A 20,901-nucleotide genomic window follows, 5' to 3' on the forward strand; every position below is an offset into this window, starting at 1 on the left:
AAAATATCAAATGACAAAACAAAACAAATATTAAATACCCAAATTGCGTAATCTTGATAACCCTAGTTTCTTACTTTCAATCCGTAGTAAATTTGCTTCCATTTTTTTTTTGCTTCAAAAATAAATAAATATGAAACTAAGAGATTACCCAATTTTTTTAAGCGTAAAACTTGTATTACAATGTTAAAAGAAAAAAAAAGGGGGGAAATATTGTATAACACCCCAAACCCAAATCAGCCATCAAATTCGAATTTGTGACATCACATTACGTTGACGAAGCAACTCGGCTAATTCACTATTATTATGATATCATTTTAAGCACGATTATTAATCATATCAAAAAAAAATTCCACTTCAATCGTAATCTTACATTTGATGAGTGAAATAATATAACCCATCAAGTTATGGCATGATACTAAGTCAATTTAAGAAGTAGAACTTGTATCCAAACTCTATTATCAATTTTCAATAATGCGTCTCTAGACAGAGGGCATTTTGTCTCGAGACAGACTTCAATTTATTTTAGGTATTTTTTCTTTGAAGTTTGATTGTTTTGAGATGATAAGCTGTAAAATTAACATATTTTAATCACATTCTTAATGCATTTTTGGATGACTAATGATATAAATTAGTGAATTTAATGCTCCTAATCCTTTAAATTCATGTTTCTATACTTAGGAGAGCATTTGGGAGCGAAAGGAGCAAAAAACGAGCCAAAATCGGACGAATAAAGCTGTTTCCAGGATACACATGGCTTGGGCATTTCCACACGGGCTGGCTACACGCCCTTGTGAGGCACACGGGTTGGCCACACGCCCATGGGCCAGCCCGTGTCGACCTCGCACCTTGTTTCTCAAACACACTGAAAAACTCAATTTTTAGGCTTTCTAAGCATTCTAAAGTCTATAAATAACAATTAAAAGAAGGCCTAATGGGGCACACAGAGAACATTGAAGAAACTACTCGAAGAACACTATCGGAGCCAACTCAGAAGCAAATCTCCTTCAAGATTGAAGATCTCTTTTTAACTTCTTTCAAAGTTTATTGACTTTCTTTATGTCTTATTATTTTTCTGACTTTGAGATGTTTTTAGTCCATATTATGAACTAAATTCCCTAGATACCTAGAAAAGATTATCTAGGGAAGATGAACCCTATGATGAATCTTATTATTTGATTTCTGATTTACATGATAAATACTTAATTCTTGTTCTCAATTATGCATGCTTTTTTCGTGTTTTAATATTTTTAGGATATTAATTCATGTTTAATGTGCTTATTTCAGTGGAGCAAAAGTCCCTGTTAAGAGTAGATCTAGCATAATTGAGTGGAGTTGCATGCAATACTAGAAACAGGACAACATTAATCTACCGGATTAGAGTCAAATCTAATAGGGGAATCCATAGATCGAGTTAATGCGATGATAGGGGTTTTAATTAGAAAGAGATTTTAATTAATTAATCTAGAGTCAGTTGTTCTTACTCTCGAAAGAGATATTAACATAATTTAGGGATTTCTACGGATCAAGACACAAGTGAATAAATAGTTTAATTCAGATTCAGAATAATAGGTGAAGTCTAGGTGGATTCTTTCCTGGGTATTGTCTTTCTCTTTGGTTATCTTTGATTATTTTCCTATTTTGTTCTCTGTTGCATTCGTAGTTAAATTAGATTAGTAATTTTAGATTAAAAACAATCACTCTAATTTATCAACTAAATAATAGAAAAAAGGTAATTACTAGTACTTTTAATCCTCGTGGATACAATATTCCCTACTCACCATAGCTATACTATTTCTCGATAGGTGCGCTCGCCTTTGTTGCAATTATAGTTAGTTTAGTTATCATCAAGTTTTTGGCACCGTTGTCAAGGAATAAAATATTAGGAACACTTGATTTTTATTAATTTAGCCATTTATTTTTATTGCATTTTATTTTTGTTTTTAGTTTAATTTTTGTTTCTAATTTTTATTTTATTTGCTTCTAGTAGGTTCCTTTAGTTTATGACTAGAAGAAATCTGTCAGGACCATTAGTATTTGATAGTGAAATTGAAAATACAGCTTGCAGAAACCATAGAGAAGCAAGGCAGAATAGATAGAATATAGTGGAAGAGCAAGAGGATATTATTATCATTATTGAGGAGATGGCTAATAATCAGAATAATCAGCTACCTTTTGTGGTAGCTGCGAATCCTACAAATTTGAATCCTGCTCCTCGTACTATGTATTATTATGCCAAACCTACTTTAACTAGGGCTAAATCGAGTATTGTAAGACTTACTATTGCTGTGAATAATTTTGAACTGAAGCCAAGCACTATTCAGATGGTACAACAATTTGTTCAGTTCGATGGTTTACAAGACGAGGATCTAAATACTCATTTGGTTAATTTTGTGGAAGTCAGTGATACTTTCAAGATAAATGGTGTTTCTGATGATGCCATTCGCCTACATTTGTTTCCTTTCTTGTTGAGGAACAAAGCTAAACAGTGGTTGAATTCCTTACCACGAGGTTCGATCACTACATAGGATCAAATGACCAAGAAATTCTTACTGAAGTACTTCCCACTGGCTAAGACAACTAAGTTGAGGAATGATATTTCTTCCTTCGTGCAGATTGACTTAGAGACCCTATATGATGCATGGGAGAGGTATAAGGATTTATTGAGAAGATGCCCTCATCATGGTTTACCTCTATGGCTACAGTTTCAAACCTTCTATAACGGTTTGAATCCCTCAACTAGGCAGTTAATCGATGTAACAGTTGGTGCTACTATGAACAATAAAACACCTGAAGCGGCTTATGAGTTTATAGAAGAAATGTCATTGAATAACTATCAATTGCAATCTATGAGGATAAAGCCTAATAGAGCAACCAGTGTTTTCAATCTAGATGTAGTCATCATTTTATCAAATTAGGTAGAGCAATTAAATAAGAAAATTAATGGTTTATGTGTTTCCACGCAGGTACATCTAGTGATGCAATGTGATGCAAATGGAGGAGGAATGAGCAATCCAGAATATTTGCCCTATGGTTCTAGCATAGAGAACGAACAAATCAATTATATGGGTAATAATTCTAGGCCTTAGAATAATCTTTACAGTAACACCTATAACGTTTGTTAGAGGAACCATCCCAATTTCTCTTGAGGTGGTCAAGGAAATTAAATAGCACAACACCCTCCAAGCTTTCAACAACCTTTCCAACAAGAGAAAAAGCCGAACCTTGAAAAGATATTGACGAATTTTATTTTGATGTCAGAAACCAGCTTTCAAAACACCAAAAAACACTTAAATCAACAAGCATCGATTCAAACCCACTTCCAAAACACCAAAAAAAACACTTAAAAATCAACAAGTATCGATTCAAGGGCTCAAGAACCAAATCGATCAACTTGCAAAGTTGATTTTAGAACGACTACAAGGTAGCTTGCCTAGCAACACTGAAACTAACCCACGAGAGCAGCTTCATACAATTACTGTTTATGAAGAAGAAGGGTTAGTTGAATTTGAATCTAAACCAAGGTAAGAAATTGTAGTAAGTAACGGTAAGGTTAAGGTAAGCCAGAATGAACAAAAATCAGTTAGTAAAGATTATAAACCTTGAGTGCCATATCCTAACATGACGAAGAAAGACCGTATGAACAATCAATTTGGTAATTTTCTTAAACTTCTGAAAAAATTACATATTAACTTATCGTTTATTGAAGCTCTTTCACAGATGCCCAATTCTGTTAGATTTTTAAATGAGCTTTGGGAAAACAAATGAAAGTTAGATGATTTATCACATGTGGAGTTAAATGTAGTGTGCTCAAGCATTTTGCAAAATAAACTATCCAACAAATTGAAAGATCCATAGAGTTTTACTATTCCTTGTTTAATTTGTAGTTCGAATGTCAATAATGCTTTGGCTGATTTAAGGGCTAGTATTAATGTCATGCCCTATAAATTGTTTAAACAATTAGGTCTCGTGAAACCCAAACACACTAGGATGAGTATTCAATTAATGAGATAGAACCATTAGATTTCCTAGGGTATTATTGAAGACGTACTTGTAAAAATTGATAAATTCATATTCCCAGTTGATTTCGTTGTTTTAGACATGGATGAGGATAGTGACGTAATTTTTATTCATGTTTAATGTGCTTATTTCAAAGGAGCAAAAGTCCCCGTTAAGAGTAGATCTAGCATAATTGAGTGGAGTTGCATGCAATACTAGAAACAGGACAACATTAATCTACCGGATTAGAGTCAAATCTAATAGGGAATCCATAGATCGAGTTAATGCGATGATAGGGTTTTAATTAGAAAGAGATTTTAATTAATTAATCTAGAGTCGCTTGTTCTTACTCTCGAAAGAGATATTAACATAATTTAGGATTTCTACGGATCAAGACACAAGTGAATAAATAGTTTAATTGATTCGTAATAATAGGTGAAGTCTAGGTGGATTCTTTCCGGTATTGTCTTTCTCTTTGGTTATCTTTGATTATTTTCCTATTTTGTTCTCTCGTTGCATTCAGTAGTTAAATTAGATTAGTAATTTTAGATTAAAAACAATCACTCTAATTTATCAACTAAATAATAGAAAAAGGTAATTACTAGTACTTTTAATCCTCGTGGATACAATATTCCTACTCACCATAGCTATACTATTTCTCGATAGGTGCGCTCGCCTTTGTTGCAATTATAGTTAGTTTAGTTATCATCAAGTTTTTGGCACCGTTGTCAAGGAATAAAATATTAGGAACACTTGATTTTTATTAATTTAGCCATTTATTTTTATTGCATTTTATTTTTGTTTTTAGTTTAATTTTTGTTTCTAATTTTTATTTTATTTGCTTCTAGTAGGTTCCTTTAGTTTATGACTAGAAGAAATCATCAGACCATTAGTATTTGATAGTGAAATTGAAAATACAGCTTGCAGAAACCATAGAGAAGCAAGGCAGAATAGATAGAATATAGTGGAAGAGCAAGAGGATATTATTATCATTATTGAGGAGATGGCTAATAATCAGAATAATCAGCTACCTTTTGTGGTAGCTGCGAATCCTACAAATTTGAATCCTGCTCCTCGTACTATGTATTATTATGCCAAACCTACTTTAACTAGGGCTAAATCGAGTATTGTAAGACTTACTATTGTCTGTGAATAATTTTGAACTGAAGCCAAGCACTATTCAGATGGTACAACAATTTGTTCAGTTCGATGGTTTACAAGACGAGGATCTAAATACTCATTTGGTTAATTTTGTGGAAGTCGTTGATACTTTCAAGATAAATGGTGTTTCGATGATGCCATTCGCCTACATTTGTTTCCTTTCTTGTTGAGGAACAAAGCTAAACAAATGGTTGAATTCCTTACCACGAGGTTCGATCACTACATAGGATCAAATGACCAAGAAATTTCATCAAGTACTTCCCTAATCGCTAAGACAACTAAGTTGAGGAATGATATTTCTTCCTTCGTGCAGATTGACTTAGAGACCCTATATGATGCATGGGAGAGGTATAAGGATTTATTGAGAAGATGCCCTCATCATGGTTTACCTCTATGGCTACAGTTTCAAACCTTCTATAACGGTTTGAATCCCTCAACTAGGCAGTTAATCGATGTAACAGTTGGTGCTACTATGAACAATAAAACACCTGAAGCGGCTTATGAGTTTATAGAAGAAATGTCATTGAATAACTATCAATTGCAATCTATGAGGATAAAGCCTAATAGAGCAACCAAGGTTTTCAATCTAGATGTAGTCATCATTTTATCAAATTAGGTAGAGCAATTAAATAAGAAAATTAATGGTTTATGTGTTTCCACGCAGGTACATCTAGTGATGCAATGTGATGCAAATGGAGGAGGAATGAGCAATCCAGAATATTTGCCCTATGGTTCTAGCATAGAGAACGAACAAATCAATTATATGGGTAATAATTCTAGGCCTTAGAATAATCTTTACAGTAACACCTATAACGTTTGTTAGAGGAACCATCCCAATTTCTCTTGAGGTGGTCAAGGAAATTAAATAGCACAACACCCTCCAAGCTTTCAACAACCTTTCCAACAAGAGAAAAAGCCGAACCTTGAAAAGATATTGATTTAATTTTATTTTGATGTCGAAACCACTTTCAAAACACCAAAAACACTTAAATCAACAAGCATCGATTCAAACCCACTTCCAAAACACCAAAAAACACTTAAAATCAACAAGTATCGATTCAAGGGCTCAAGAACCAAATCGATCAACTTGCAAAGTTGATTTTAGAACGACTACAAGGTAGCTTGCCTAGCAACACTGAAACTAACCCACGAGAGCAACTTCATACAATTACTGTTTATGAAGAAGAAGGTTAGTTGAATTTGAATCTAAACCAAGGTAAGAAATTGTAGTAAGTAACAGTAAGGTTAAGGTAAGTTTTAATGAACAAAAATCAGTTAGTAAAGATTATAAACCTTGAGTGCCATATCCTAACATGACGAAGAAAGACCGTATGAACAATCAATTTGGTAATTTTCTTAAACTTCAAAAAATTACATATTAACTTATCGCTTATTGAAGCTCTTTCACAGATGCCCAATTGTTAGATTTTAAATGAGCTTTGGGAAAACAAATGAAAGTTAGATGATTTATCACATGTGGAGTTAAATGTAGTGTGCTCAAGCATTTTGCAAAATAAACTATCCAACAAATTGAAAGATCCATAGAGTTTTACTATTCCTTGTTTAATTTGTAGTTCGAATGTCAATAATGCTTTGGCTGATTTAAGGGCTAGTATTAATGTCATGCCCTATAAATTGTTTAAACAATTAGGTCTCAGGAAACCCAAACACACTAGGATGAGTATTCAATTAACAGATAGAACCATTAGATTTCCTAGGGGTATTATTGAAGACGTACTTGTAAAAATTGATAAATTCATATTCCCAGTTGATTTCGTTGTTTTAGACATGGATGAGGATAGTGACGTAATTTTTATTCTAGGACGACCCTTTTTAGCAACTGTCAGAGCTATTATTGATGTTGGTATAGGTGAATTAATACTTCGTGTAGGTAATGACACGATTACACTCCAACCTTATGATTTTTTTAAAACATCTAGCGATCAAAATGATTATACGAGTTCTGTTAATATGAATAATCTTGTGGCTCAAACTTCTTAGCATGAAACCCCTCGAAAAAATACGATGAAACCACGTTCTAGTCCATGGGACAAAAACAGAACGACTCATGAAGAACGAATGCTACAGATCGATGAACTAGATGAATGACATATACATGTCAAGGAGAAACTGAGAATACACGATGTAGAACTAAAGTGACCCCATGATGAGCATGTGGATGGAACAAACCAAATTAAGGCTGGGGACAAGGTACTATTAGATAAAATGGATCCACGTATTGCCACTTTAGAGCTTAATGCAAATGGAGCAATTCCTTTTACGGTACTGAATGTTGATGGTCGTTTTATAGTTCACTAAACTAGACTACGATCACGACAAAGGCAAGCGTACCTATCAAATGGTAGTAAAGTTATGCTGAGTCCAGAATATCGTATCCACAAGGACTTAAAGTACTAGTATTAACTATCTTTCTATTATTTAGCCTAAAATATAAGAGATCTATTTTAATCTAAAATTAACTTACTAATTAATTACTAAACACAACAAAGAGTGAAGAAGATAATCGAACAAACCAATAATAAAGACAATACCCAAGGAAGAATCCACCTACACTTCACTTATTATTCTGACTCTGGATCAAACGATTTATTCACTTGTTTTGATCCGTAGAAATCCCTAAATTATGTTAATATCTCTTTCGAGACTAAGAACAACCCACTCTAGGTTGATTAATTGAAATCTCTTTCTAATTAAAACCCCTATTGTCGCATTAACTCGATTTATGGATTCCCTTATTAGATTTGACTCTAATCCGGTAGATTTATGTCATCCTATATCTAGGATTGCATGCAACTCTGCTTAATTATGGTAGATATACTCTTAAATAGGGACTTTTGCTCCACTGAATAAGCACATCAATCTTGAATTAATATCCTGAAAATATTAAAACAAGTATTAAGAACTCATAATTAAGAACAAGAACAAGTATATCATTAAATTCAAAACATTAAATAATAAGATCCGTATTAGGTTTCATCTTCCCTAGGTATCTAGGGAATTTAGTTCATAATATAAAAGGAAGACATCTCAAATTTAGAAAAACAACAAGACATGAAAACCCAAATAAACTTCAAGAGAAATTTGAATGGAGATATTCAATCTTGATGTGGATCTACTTCTGAGACGATTCCAACTGCTTCCTTCGAGTAATTTCTACTTTCTGTTCTACGTGTCCCCTTAGGTCTGCTTCTAGTGTGTTTATATAGACTTTAGAATGCTTAGAAACCCTAAAATTTTTCTTTTTCTGTGTATTTGGGAAACAAGGAGCGATATCGACATGGGCTGCCACATGGGCATGTGCTCAACTAGTGTGGAATTCGTCTTGGCCGTGTAGATCTTTCAATCAACCCGTTTTGTCCATTTTTGGCCCGTGTTATGCTCCTTTTGCTCCCAAATGCTCTCCTAAGTATAGAAACAACTTAAGGGATTAGGAGCATCAAATTCACTAATTCTCATAATAAATCATCCAAAAATATGCCAAGCATGGAATTAAAATATGTTACATTTATGGTTTATCAAATATCCCCACACTTAAACATTTGTTTGTCCCCAAGCAAAATCTTCAACCAAAAATTAAAATTAAACTTTCTCAATTCATAATTCTCATCAATAATGTTTTATCATAATTCACAAATAATTACACATTGATAATTCAACTAAAAGATCACTAAAGATTCAAACAATCCAAGTCAAACATTTTTTTAAAGCATGAAAACATAGGTATTTCCCTTTATCTAAGTAATTACCTTTAATTCAAAATCGACAAGAATTAACATTTTCACTAAATATTCACTCAAATCACTCAAAGTCTTTAAGGTTTAAAAATTGAGCACTCAAAAGTCAAACATGAAAAGTTATTACTATAGGCTTGCATGAAAATCAAATCTCCACCACTATAAAATGAGATGATACACAAATCAAAAGGTCTTTACAGGGTTGTAATGGGGCTCGGTTTAAAGGTGTGGATAAAGGTTGAAAAAGAAGGTTAGAATCGAGATCGAATTGATCAATTACCTAACTAGAAAAATAAGCTAATGCTGAATAATTACATCAACCAAATTATTAAAGAATAACACGAGCTTCTTCATGATTATGAAATTAACTACTTAATCTTAGAACAAAGAAATAATAATAATCAACATATATGTATATATATATTTTTAACTTTTTTTACTTGTTTTTGTCTTCTTCTATTTTTTTTTTGAATGAATAATAAGATAAAATTAAACAACTGAAATAACAGAACATAGTTAGGCAACTAACCAAATCAAATCTCGACAAAAAGGGAGTCAATAAAAAGAGAACAACAAATCAAAAAAATAAGTCACGGGTTAATATTGATGGGTGAATCAAGAAAGGGTTTGTTAGGCTCAAAGGAGTTCACTAAGGGTTAATTATGAAGGTAGGTTTTTTATGGGATAAGTGGGTTAAAACCTAGGTGCCTTTATCATCTCAATATATCAAATCAAATGTGTGGTCTTGACATGTATAATCGAAGCAAGTTCTAAAATAACAAATCAATATTGACACACTCATAACCAATAATAAAGTGAGCAAGAAAGGTGTATGCTCTAAAGGCTCAAAGTCTCATAAAAATTATAGTTTTTGATGTCAATCTTACAAATTTCAAAATTCAAGGTAATACCTCAATTTAAGGAAACAACCTAAAATTTTTAATTCTGAAAATAGACTTATCATGTTTGATTCTCTAGTGTCTTAAAGTTTAAACAATCAATGCACAATTACCTATGAATTTAATCTAAAACACATCAATGATAATCATTAATTAATAAGAATTCATTCTAATAGTACTGTGAGAAAATTACTTAAACACAAGACATAATTCAAGGATTTTCTAATAATTCTATAGATAACCTCCCCACACTTAAGATGTACATTGTCCTCAATGTACAAACATATATAATCACAAGATAAACATAATAGCATAAAAGAGGAGAAAACCGAAATCGCTTTGAATATTGAATGAAATCTTTAGAATAGTGAAAAGTGGAATTTGTCAAATTTAAATGTAACTCATGATTCCGAGCAAACTAACATGAGAGTAAAAACAAATAATAAAGAAAAGTAATGGGTTATAACTCAATTAGAAACAACCATAAATCTTTCAAAAGATAATAATGAAAATAAGTTGAAGAGGAAAAAAATAAAACAACTAAAACAAAATTAAAAAGAAAGATAAATAATAATAATAATAATAATAATAATAATAATAAACTCAATGATATTAATAAACTTAAAAGGTAATTTTAATGATAATAGTAAAAAATACAAAAGAAAAAAAATAGAAATAGCAAAATAAAAATTTAAAATAATAAAAGTATATAAAAAATAAAATATATAGATAAAAAATAATAAAAGTATATAAAAATGAAAAATATAAGTATAAGAATAATTAATTAATTAATTAATTAGTAAAATAAAAATAAATAATATAACAATTAAAATAAATAAAATAAAATAAAATTGGGGTGATTAACCCAGTTTTCACATGGCTATGAACATGCCCTTGTGTCCATACCATGTGGGTCACATGGCCATGTCGCCAGGCCGTGTGTGTTTTCTTTCGCTTCTCCCATGCCCATGTGAGATCCCACATGCCCGTGTGGCCAGGCCGTGTGCTCCACACACCCCTGTGGCCAGGCCGTGTAACTCTCTGACTTTGAAAAAAAATAGCTCCAGGTTTCACACGGCCTAGGACACGCCCGTGTGTCCAGGCCATGCAGGTCACATGGCTATATTGCCAGGCCATATGTGTTTTCCTTCGCTTCTCCCACGCCCATGTGAGATCCCACACTCCCGTGTGGCCAGGCCGTGTGCTCCACACACCCATGTGGCCAGGCCATGTGGGTCAAATACACAATTTTTTTTATTTTGAAAATTAATTACTTATAAAAAAAATCATGAAATAATGTTAAGAAAATTAGTAGTGTTAACACTCGGGTTGCCTCCCGAGAAACGCTTATTTAGAGTCTAAGCTCGACTTACCCCGTATTCGCACGATTACGGTGGTTCACAGAGTCGAAACTCCTTTTTCTCACTGTCAATTCTATTATCAACATAAGGTTTTAGCCAAGTAATATTTACCTTAAAAGTGCCAAATTTAGAATGACTTACCTCGACTGTACCGTATGGGAAAATATTTAGTACCGTAAAAGGAGTTGCTCTACTTGCATTAAGCTCTGAAGTGGCGATTCGAGGGTTCGTTTTATCTAATAATACCTGATCGCCAATCTTAAATTGGTTTGTCCTATCCTTAACCTCGTCATGGAGTCGCTTTGGTTCATCGTGTATTCTAGGTTTCTCCTTGACGTGTGTCCATCATTCATCTAGTTCATCGATTTGTAATCTTCTTTCTTCATGATTTGTTCTGTTTTTGTTATGTAAACTGGACTGCGACTCTGTCACATTTTTTCGAGGTGTTTCCTGCAAAGAATGTTGAGCCACAAGGTTATTAACATTAACAGAACTCGTAATATCATCTCGATCACTAGATATCCTAACAGAATCACGAGCTTAGAGTTTAATCGTGTTATCACCTACACGAAGTATTAACTCACCTGTACCAACATCTATGATAGTTCTAATAGTTGCTAAAAGGGGTCGTCCTAAAACCAACGGTACGTCACTATTCTCATCCATGTCTAGAACAACAAAATCAACTAGGAAAATAAATTTATGATTTTGACGAGTACGTCTTCAACAATACCCCTAGGAAATCTAATTGTTCTATTTGCCAATTGAATGATCATCCTAGTTTGTTTGGGTTTCCCAAGATCTAGTTGCTTAAACATTTTGTAGGCATGACATTAATACTAGCCCCTAAATCAGCCAAAGTATTTTTAACACTTAAACTGTCAATCTAGATGTAGTCACTATGTTATCAAATTAGGTTGAGCAATTAAATAAGAAAATTGATGGATTATGAGTTTCTGCGTAGGTACATCTGGTGATGCAATACGATACAAATGGAGGAGGAATGAGCAATCCAAAATATTTGCCCTACGGTTCTAGCACAGAGAACGAACAAATCAATTATATGGGTAATAATTCTAGGCCTTACAATAATCCTTACAGTAACACCTATAACATAGGTTGGAGGAACCATCCCGATTTCTCTTAAGGTGGTCAAGGAAATCAAAGAGCACAACCCCCTCCAAGCTTTTAACAACCTTTGCAACAAGAGAAAAAGCTGAACCTGGAGTAGATATTGACGAAGTTTATTTCGGTGTCAGAAACCCGCTTCCAAAACACTGAAAAAACACTTAAAAATTAACAAGCATAGATTAATGGGCTCAAGAACGAAATTGGTCAACTTGCAAAGTTGATTTCAGAACAACCACAAGGTAGCTTGCCTAGCAACACTGAAACTAACCCATGAAAGTAGCTTCATGCAATTACTAATCATGAAGAAGAAGGGTTAGTTGAATCTGAATCTGAATCAAGGTAAGAAATTGTGGTAAGTAATGGTAAGGTTAAGGTAAGCTAGAATGAACAAAAATCGGTTAGTAAAAATTATAAACCTCGAGTGCCATATCCTAACGTGACGAAGAAAGACCACATGAACAATAAATTTGGTAATTTTCTTAAAATTTTGAAAAAATTGCATGTTAACTTACCGTTTATTGAAGCTCTTTCACAGATGCCCAATTCTGTTAAATTTTTAAATGAGCTTTGGGCAAACAAACGAAAGTTAGATGATTTATCACATGTGGAGCTAAATGCAATATGCTCAAGCATTTTTCAAAATAAACTACCCAACAAATTGAAAGATCTAGAGAGTTTTACTATTCCTTGTTTAATTTGTAGTTTGAATGTTTATAATGCTTTGGCTGATTTAAGGGCTAGTATTAATGTCATGCCCTATAAATTATTTAAACAATTAGGTCTCGGGAAACCTAAACAAACTAGGATGAATGTTCAATTAACAAATAGAACCATTAGATTTCCTAGGGGTATTATTGAAAATGTACTTGTAAAAATTGATAAATTCATATTCCCAGTTGATTTCGTTGTTTTAAACATGGATGAGGATAGTGGCGTACTTTTGATTCTAGGATGGCCTTTTTTAGCAACTGCCAAAACTATTATTGATGTTGGTATAGGTGAATTAATACTTCGTGTAGTTGATAACATGATTACACTCCAACCTCATGATTTTGTTAAAACATCTAGTGATCGAAATGATTATACGAGTTCTGTTAATATGAATAATCTTGTGGCTCAAACTTTTTTGCATGAAATCCCTCGGAAAAACACGATGAAGCCATGTTCTAGTCCATGCGACAAAAACAGAATGACTCATGAAGAACGAATGCTATAGATCGATGAACTAGACGAATGGCAAACACATGTCAAGGAGAAACTAATAATACATGATGCATAACCAAAGTGACTCCATGATGAGCATGTGGATGGAACAAACCAAATTAAGGTTGGGGACAAGGTACTATTAGATAAAATGGATCGACGTATTGCCACTTCAAGGCTTAATGCAAATGGAGCAATTCCTTTTACGGTACTGAATGTTGATGGTTGTTTTATGGTTCACTAAACTAGACTACGATCACGACAAAGGTAAGCGTACCTATCGAATGGTAGTAAAGCTATAGTGAGTCCAGAATATCATATCCACAAGGACTAAAAGTACTAGTATTAACTTTCTTTCTATTATTTAGCCTAAAATATAAGAGACTGTTTTAATCTAAAATTAACTAACTAATTAACTACTAAATGCGACAGAGAGTGAAAAAGATAATTGAATAAACCAATAATAAAGACAATACCCAAGGAAGAATCCATCTAGACTTCACTTATTATTCTGACTCTAGATCAAACGATTTATTCACTTGTCTTGATCCGTAGAAATCCCTAAATTATGTTAATATCTCTTTCGAGACTAAGAAAAACTGTCTCTAGGTTGATTAATTGAAATCTTTTTCTAGTTAAAACCCCTATTGTCACATTAACTCTATTTATGGATTCCCTTATTAGATTTGACTCTAATCCGGTAGATTTATGTCGTCCTATCTCTAGAATTGCATGCAACTCCGCTTAATTATGGTAGATATACTCTTAAACAGAGACTTTTGCTCCACTGCATAAGCACATCAATCTTGAATTAATATCCTGAAAATATTAAAACAAGTATTAAGAACAAGTATTTATTATTAAATTCAGAACATTAAATAATAAGATCCGTCTTAGGTTTCATCTTCCCTAGGTATCTAGAAAATTTAGTTCATAATATAAAAGGAAGACATCTCAAATTTAGAAAAACAACAAGACATGAAAAACCCAAATTTAGAAAAATAATAGTAAAAGCAACCATAAACAAATATATAATCCTAATATTAGAAACAAAAAACGCAACACTTAGCCAAATAACTCAAGAGTAAGAAAAAGAAAAGAATGCATCATAAAAATGATTATAAACCTACAAAGTAGTAGCAGAATAATGATGAAATGCAAGTGAAGTATTAAAAATTAATATTCAAAAAATAGCGTAAATGATAAACTAAATAACTAATAATAATAAAAAGAAAACTAATATAAAAAGAAATCCTAATAATAATAATAATAATAATAATAATAATAATAATAATAATAATAAAGGAAATAAAGAAATAAATGAAAAAAGAAAGAAAGGGTTAAAAAAAAAAAAATCAACTGAACAAAGATTGGAGGTGACAGATTCGGGGGAATGACAGTTAGGTGGTTCGGGCTAAGGTGAGGCGGACAGTGGTCGAAGGGAAAAAAGAAAGGGGAAGAAGAGAGAGGAAAAGGAAAAGAAAGGGAAAGAAAGGGTGGGGGAAGGAAGAAAAGAAAAGAAAGAGGAAGGGGAAGGGGAAGGAAAAAGGAAAAGGGGAGAAGGAGCTAGGTGGTGGCCGGACGGTGGGTGTGGGGGTGTTGAGGCGGCTAGGGTTGGGGAAGAAGACAAAAGTAAAAGAAAATTAGGGATTAGGGGGTTTAAATTTGACATGGTCATGTAACAGTCTGTCTTGGGCCACACGATAGTGTCACATGCCTGTGTGGCTCGACTTCTAACCTGTGTTCATCAAGGAATTAATGGCCCACTCGTCACACGGCCTTAGACATGCCCCTGTGTCTAGGCCGTGTGGTTTACACGACCTTATCGCATGGCTGTGTGCTTCGTTGTTCACTTCTCCCATGCCTGTGTGGTATCCCACACTCCCATGTGCCCAAACACACGGTCGTGCGCCTCACCCGTGTAGATCTTTAACTTGGCTAAAATTTGAAATTTAGCTCCAGTTTTCACACGGCCTAGGACACGCCCATGTGTCCAGGCCATGTAGGTAACACAGCCATGTCACACACCCGTGTGGCCTCTTTTAGCCAGTGTCTGTCAATTTTTGGTGATTTAAGCCCTGTTTCCACACGGCCAAGGCCACACCCGTGTGTCCAAGCCATGTGGGTCAGACAGCCAAGGCCACACCAGTGTGTCCAAGTCATGTGGGTCACACGGCCATGTCGTCAAGCCATGTAACTCACTGTTTAATCCCTGTTAGGGCACACGGCCTGGGACATGCCCGTGTGTCCAGCCATGGGGGTTAAAAACCTGCATTTAAACACGAAAAATAGATAAAAATAAATTAACTAGTGGTGTTAATGCTCGGGTTGCCTCCCGATAAACGCTTATTTAAAGTCTAAGCTAGACTTACCTCAATTTTGCATGGTCACAGTGGTTTAAGGAATTGAGACTCCTCATCCTTGTTATCAAATCTATCAAAATAAAGTTTGCGTCGAGTACTATTTACCTCAAAAGCTCCAAATGCAATATGTGTTACCTCGACTATATCGTATGGAAAAATATTCAGTAGCGTGAAGGGAGTTGCTCTGTCTGCAATAGACTTTGAAGCGACAATTCAAGGGTCTGTTTTATCCAACAATACCTGATCCCTGACCTTAAAGTGATTCGACTCATTCTTAAATTCGACATGATGTTGCTTCTGCCCCTCTTGCCATAAGTCCGCTATTCATCTAGTTCATATATCTGTAGCATTCATCTTTCATGGATGGTTCCATTGTTAGTGCATGAACTAGAACGTGGCTCATTTATGCTTCTCGAAAATATTTCCTACAAAGAGGGTTAAACCACGTGATTAGTCTTATTGTCAGGATTTAGAAAATTACCTTCATCACTCGATGTCTTAACAGAATCACGAACCTGAAGAGTGATTGTTTCGTCACCTACATGAAGCGTTAGATCACCTGTACCAACATCAATGATAGTTCTGGCAATTGCTAAAAACGGCTGACCTAGAATTAAAGGTAAGTCACTATCCTCATCAATGTCTAGAACAACAACTTCGACTGGGAATATAAATTCATCAATCTTAACGAGTATGTCCTCAACAGTACCCCTAAGAAATCTAATAGTCTTGTATGCCAGTTGAATACTCATCCTAGTTTGTTTAGGTTTCCCAAGACCTAGTCCTTTGAACATTTTATAGGGCATGATATTTATACTTGCCCCTAAATCGGCTAAAGCATTATCAATATTTAAACTACCAATTAAACAGGGAATAGTAAAACTCCCTGGATCTTTCAACTTGTTAGGTAGTTAGTTTTGTAGAATCGTTGAGCAAACTGCATTTAATTCCACATGCGATGAATCATCTAACTTCCGTTTGTTTTCCAAAAGCTCCTTTAAAAATTTTACTGAGTTGGGCATCTATGAAAGAGCTTCAATAAACGGTAAGTTAATATGAAACTTTTTCAAAAGTTTAAGAAATTTACCGAATTGTTCATCTGTGCGGTCTTTTTTTGTCGCATTAGGGTATGGCACGCGAGGTGTATATTCTCTGCTCACCAGTTTTTGTTTATTGTGGCTTTTATCCACCTTATCTTTACTTACCATGCCTTCTTGCCTTGGTTCTGGTTTGGAATCAGCTGACCCTTCTTCATCTCAAATAGTAAGTTAATATGGAGTTGCTCTCTTGGGTTAGTCTCGGTGTTGCTAGGCAAGCTAGCTTGTGGTCTTTCTTAGATCAGCTTAGCAAGCTAACCTATTTGATTCTCGAGCCCTTGAATCAACGTTTGCTAATTTTTAAGCGCTATTTCGGTGTTTTAGAAACGTATTTCTGACACTGAGATGAATTTCATTAGCATCTCCTCAAGGTTCAGCTTCTTTTCCTACTGGTAAGGTGGTTGAAAGCCTGGTGGGGGTTGTGGTCTTTGATTGCTTTGACCACCCCAAGAGAAATTGGGATGGTTCCTCCAACCTGCATTGCAAGTATTACCATAAGGGCTATTCTGAGGTCTAGAATTGTTACCCATATAGTTGACTCGTTCATTCATATTGCTAGGGTCGTAAGCTAAGCATTCTGGATTATTCATTCCTTCTCCACTTGTGTCACATTGCATCCCCGAGTATACCTGCGTAGAGACACATAAACCATCAATCTTTTTATTTAAGAGTTATACCTGGTTTGATAACATGGTGACTATGTCGAGGTTGAAAACACCAGTGGCTTTTGTTGGATTTGTCCTCATGACTTGCCACTGATAATTATTCAGTGACATCTCTTCAATAAACTCATAAGTCTCCTCATGTTTTTTTTTTTTTTTATGGTTCCACAGCAAACAGACGACCATTTGCCTAGTTGAGGGTTCAAACCGCTGTGAAAAGTTTGAACTCAGAGCCATAAAGGTAACCCATGGTGAGGGCACCTTCTTAGTAAGTCCTTATACCTCTCCCATGCGTCGTATAAAGTCTCTAAATCCATCTGCACAAAGGAAGAGATATTGTTCCTCAATTTGGCTTCCTTAGCCGGTGGAAAGTACTTTAGTAGAAACTTCTCGGTCATCTTTTCCTAAGTAGTGATTGAACCTCGCGGTAGCGAATTCAACCACTGCTTATCTTTATTTCTTAACGAAAAGGGAAATAGCCTTAGACGAATGGCATCGTTAGAAACGCATTGATCTTGAAAGTGTTTTAATATTCCAGAAAGTTGGCCAAATGAGTATTTGGATCCTCATCTTGCAAAGCATCAAACTAAATAAATTGTTGGATCATCTGAATTGTATTTGGCTTCAGTTCAAAATTGTTTGCAGTGATGGTAGGCCGAACAATACTCGATTTAGCCCTAGTGAGATTGAGCTTAGATAATTGTACATAGTATGAGGAGCAGGATTCTGATTTACAGGAATTGCGGAAACCACTGGAGGTAGCAGATTATTCCTATTTTCAGCCATCTCTTCGGTAGTTTGGTATCATCCTCGTGCTCTTCCTCTACATACTGTAAGCTCCGCCTTATTTCTCTATGATTTTTACGAGCTGTACTTTCAATTTCGCTATCGAATAATAATAGTCCTGATGGATTCCTTCTAGTCATAAACTACAAGAACCTACCAGAAGCAAGAACCTGCCAGAAGCAAACAAAAGGAAAATTAGTAATTAAAAATAAAACTAAAAAAAAAATTTAAATGCAATAAAAAATGGCTAAATTAATAAAAATCAAGCGTTCCTAATATCTTAGTCCCGACAACGGCACCAAAAACTTGATGGTCATCTTATGATTCACTAAACTAGACTACGATCATGACAAAGGCAAGCGTACCTATCTAATGGTAGTAAAGTTATGGTGAGTCCAAAATATCGTATCCATAAGGACTAAAAGTACTAGTATTAACTATCTTTCTATTATTTAGCCTAAAATATAATAGATCTGTTTTAATCTAAAATTAACTAACTAATTAACTACTAAACGTGACAAAGAGTGAAGAAGATAATCGAATAAACCAATAATAAAGACAATACCCAAGGAAGAATCCACCTAGACTTCACTTATTATTCTGACTTTGGATCAAACGATTTATTCACTTGTCTTGATCCATAGAAATCCCTAAATTATGTTAATCTCTCTTTCGAGACTAAGAACAACTGACTCTAGGTTGATTAATTGAAATATCTTTCTAATTAAAACCCTTATTGTCGCATTAACTCGATTTATAGATTCCCTTATTAGATTTGATTCTAATCCGACAGATTTATATCGTCCTATCTCTAGGATTGCATGCAACTCCACTTAATTATGGTAGATCTACTCTTAAACAGAGACTTTTGCTCCACTGAATAAGCACATCAATCTTGAATTAATATCCTGAAAATATTAAAACAAGTATTAAGAACTCATAATTAAGAACAAGAACAAGTATTTATCATTAAATTCAGAACATTAAATAACAAGATCCGTCTTAGGTTTCATCTTCCCTAGGTATCTAGGGAATTTAGTTCATAATATAAAAGAAAGACATCTCAAATTTAGAAAAACAACAAGACATGAAAAACACAAATAAACTTTGAGAGAAATTTGAATGGAGATCTTCAATCTTGACGTGGATCTTCTTCTGAGATGATTCCAACGGCTTCCTTCGAGTAATTTCTACTTTTTGCTCTGCGTGTCCCTTTAGGTCTGCTTCTAGTGTGTTTATATAGACTTTAGAATGCTTAGAAACCCTAAAATTTGGCTTTTTTTTGCGTATTAGGGAAACAGGGAGCGATATCGACACGGGCTGCCACATGGGCGTGTGGCCAGCCCGTGTGGCTCACACGGGCATGTGCTCAGTTCGTGTGGAATTCATCTTGGCTATGTGGATCTTTCAATCAGCCCGTTTTGTCTGTTTTTGGCCCATTTTATGCTCCTGTTGTTCCCCTATGCTCTCCTAAGTATAAAACATGAAATTAAGGGATTAAAAGCATCTAATTCACTAAATTTTATGATAAACCATTCAAAAATATGCGAAGTATGGGATTAAAATGTGTTACTTTTATGGTTTATCAAATGTCTTCTCATACGGTACAGTCAAGGTAACTCATTCTGAATTCGACACTTTTAAGGTATATAGTACTCGACTCAAACCTTATTTTGATAATAGAATTACTAGCAAGAAAAAGGAGTTTCAACTCCGTGAACCATCATGACTATGCAAATTTGAGGTAAGTCGAGCTTAGACTTTAAATAAGCACTTCTCGGGAGGTAACCTGAGTGTTAACACTGCTATTTTTCTTAATTTTATTTCATGATATTTTTAAAAATTAATTAATCTTCAAAATAAAAAAATAAAAAAGTGTTTTTTGACCCATACGGCCTGGACACACGGGCATGTCCCAGGCCGTGTACACCAAAAGGGGTCCAACACGGCCTGGATACAAGGATGTGTCCTTGGTCGTGTAGATCTTGGGACTTAATTTTTCCAAAATTTAATAGAGACACGGCTTAAAATAGTCCACACGAGTGTGTCCTAGGCCGTGTGAAACTTAGAGCTAATTTTTTTCATTTTTAAATCAAGTCAGAGAGTTACACAAGCAAGGCACACAGTTGTGTCCGAGACACGGTCGAACCACACGAGCATGGGAGAAGCGAAGGAGGCTACACACGACCTAGACACACCGGTGTGTCCAAGGCCATGTGAAGACTGGGCTTATATTTTTCAAACGTACATGGGCTGAAAATACCTCACACGGGCGTGTGACACAGCTTTGTGGCCCAACACTAGCCCTTACACGATCGTGTCCCCCTTTTTAACCCCCAAACCCTAACTTTTTCTTTTTACTTTCATCTTTCCCAAATTTTCAAGCACCAAAACCTAGCCGCCGTTCCTCTTTCTTTCCTTCGCCGCTGTCCTTCCTCCCTTTGAGCCACGCACGAGCTGCCTCTTTTTCCCCTTTCTTTTCCCCAT

At 34.6% G+C, this 20,901-nt stretch overlaps 3 non-coding genes across 3 annotated transcripts; 1 reads left to right on the forward strand and 2 right to left on the reverse strand.

Moving 5' to 3' along the window:
• Positions 1 to 2,579: 2,579 nt before the first annotated feature.
• LOC128295058 (small nucleolar RNA R71) lies at positions 2,580 to 2,686 on the reverse strand. Its single transcript, XR_008285365.1, has one exon. It is a non-coding gene; the product is annotated as a small nucleolar RNA R71 (small nucleolar RNA).
• Positions 2,687 to 5,437: 2,751 nt separating this feature from the next.
• LOC128294229 (small nucleolar RNA R71) lies at positions 5,438 to 5,544 on the reverse strand. The gene has a single exon (XR_008284543.1). It is a non-coding gene; the product is annotated as a small nucleolar RNA R71 (small nucleolar RNA).
• Positions 5,545 to 17,871: 12,327 nt separating this feature from the next.
• On the forward strand, positions 17,872 to 17,978 carry LOC128294851 (small nucleolar RNA R71). Its single transcript, XR_008285158.1, has one exon. It is a non-coding gene; the product is annotated as a small nucleolar RNA R71 (small nucleolar RNA).
• The last annotated feature ends 2,923 nt before the right edge of the window (positions 17,979 to 20,901 follow it).

This window comes from Gossypium arboreum, chromosome 6 (assembly GCF_025698485.1).
Source record: "Gossypium arboreum isolate Shixiya-1 chromosome 6, ASM2569848v2, whole genome shotgun sequence".
NCBI lineage: Eukaryota > Viridiplantae > Streptophyta > Magnoliopsida > Malvales > Malvaceae > Gossypium > Gossypium arboreum.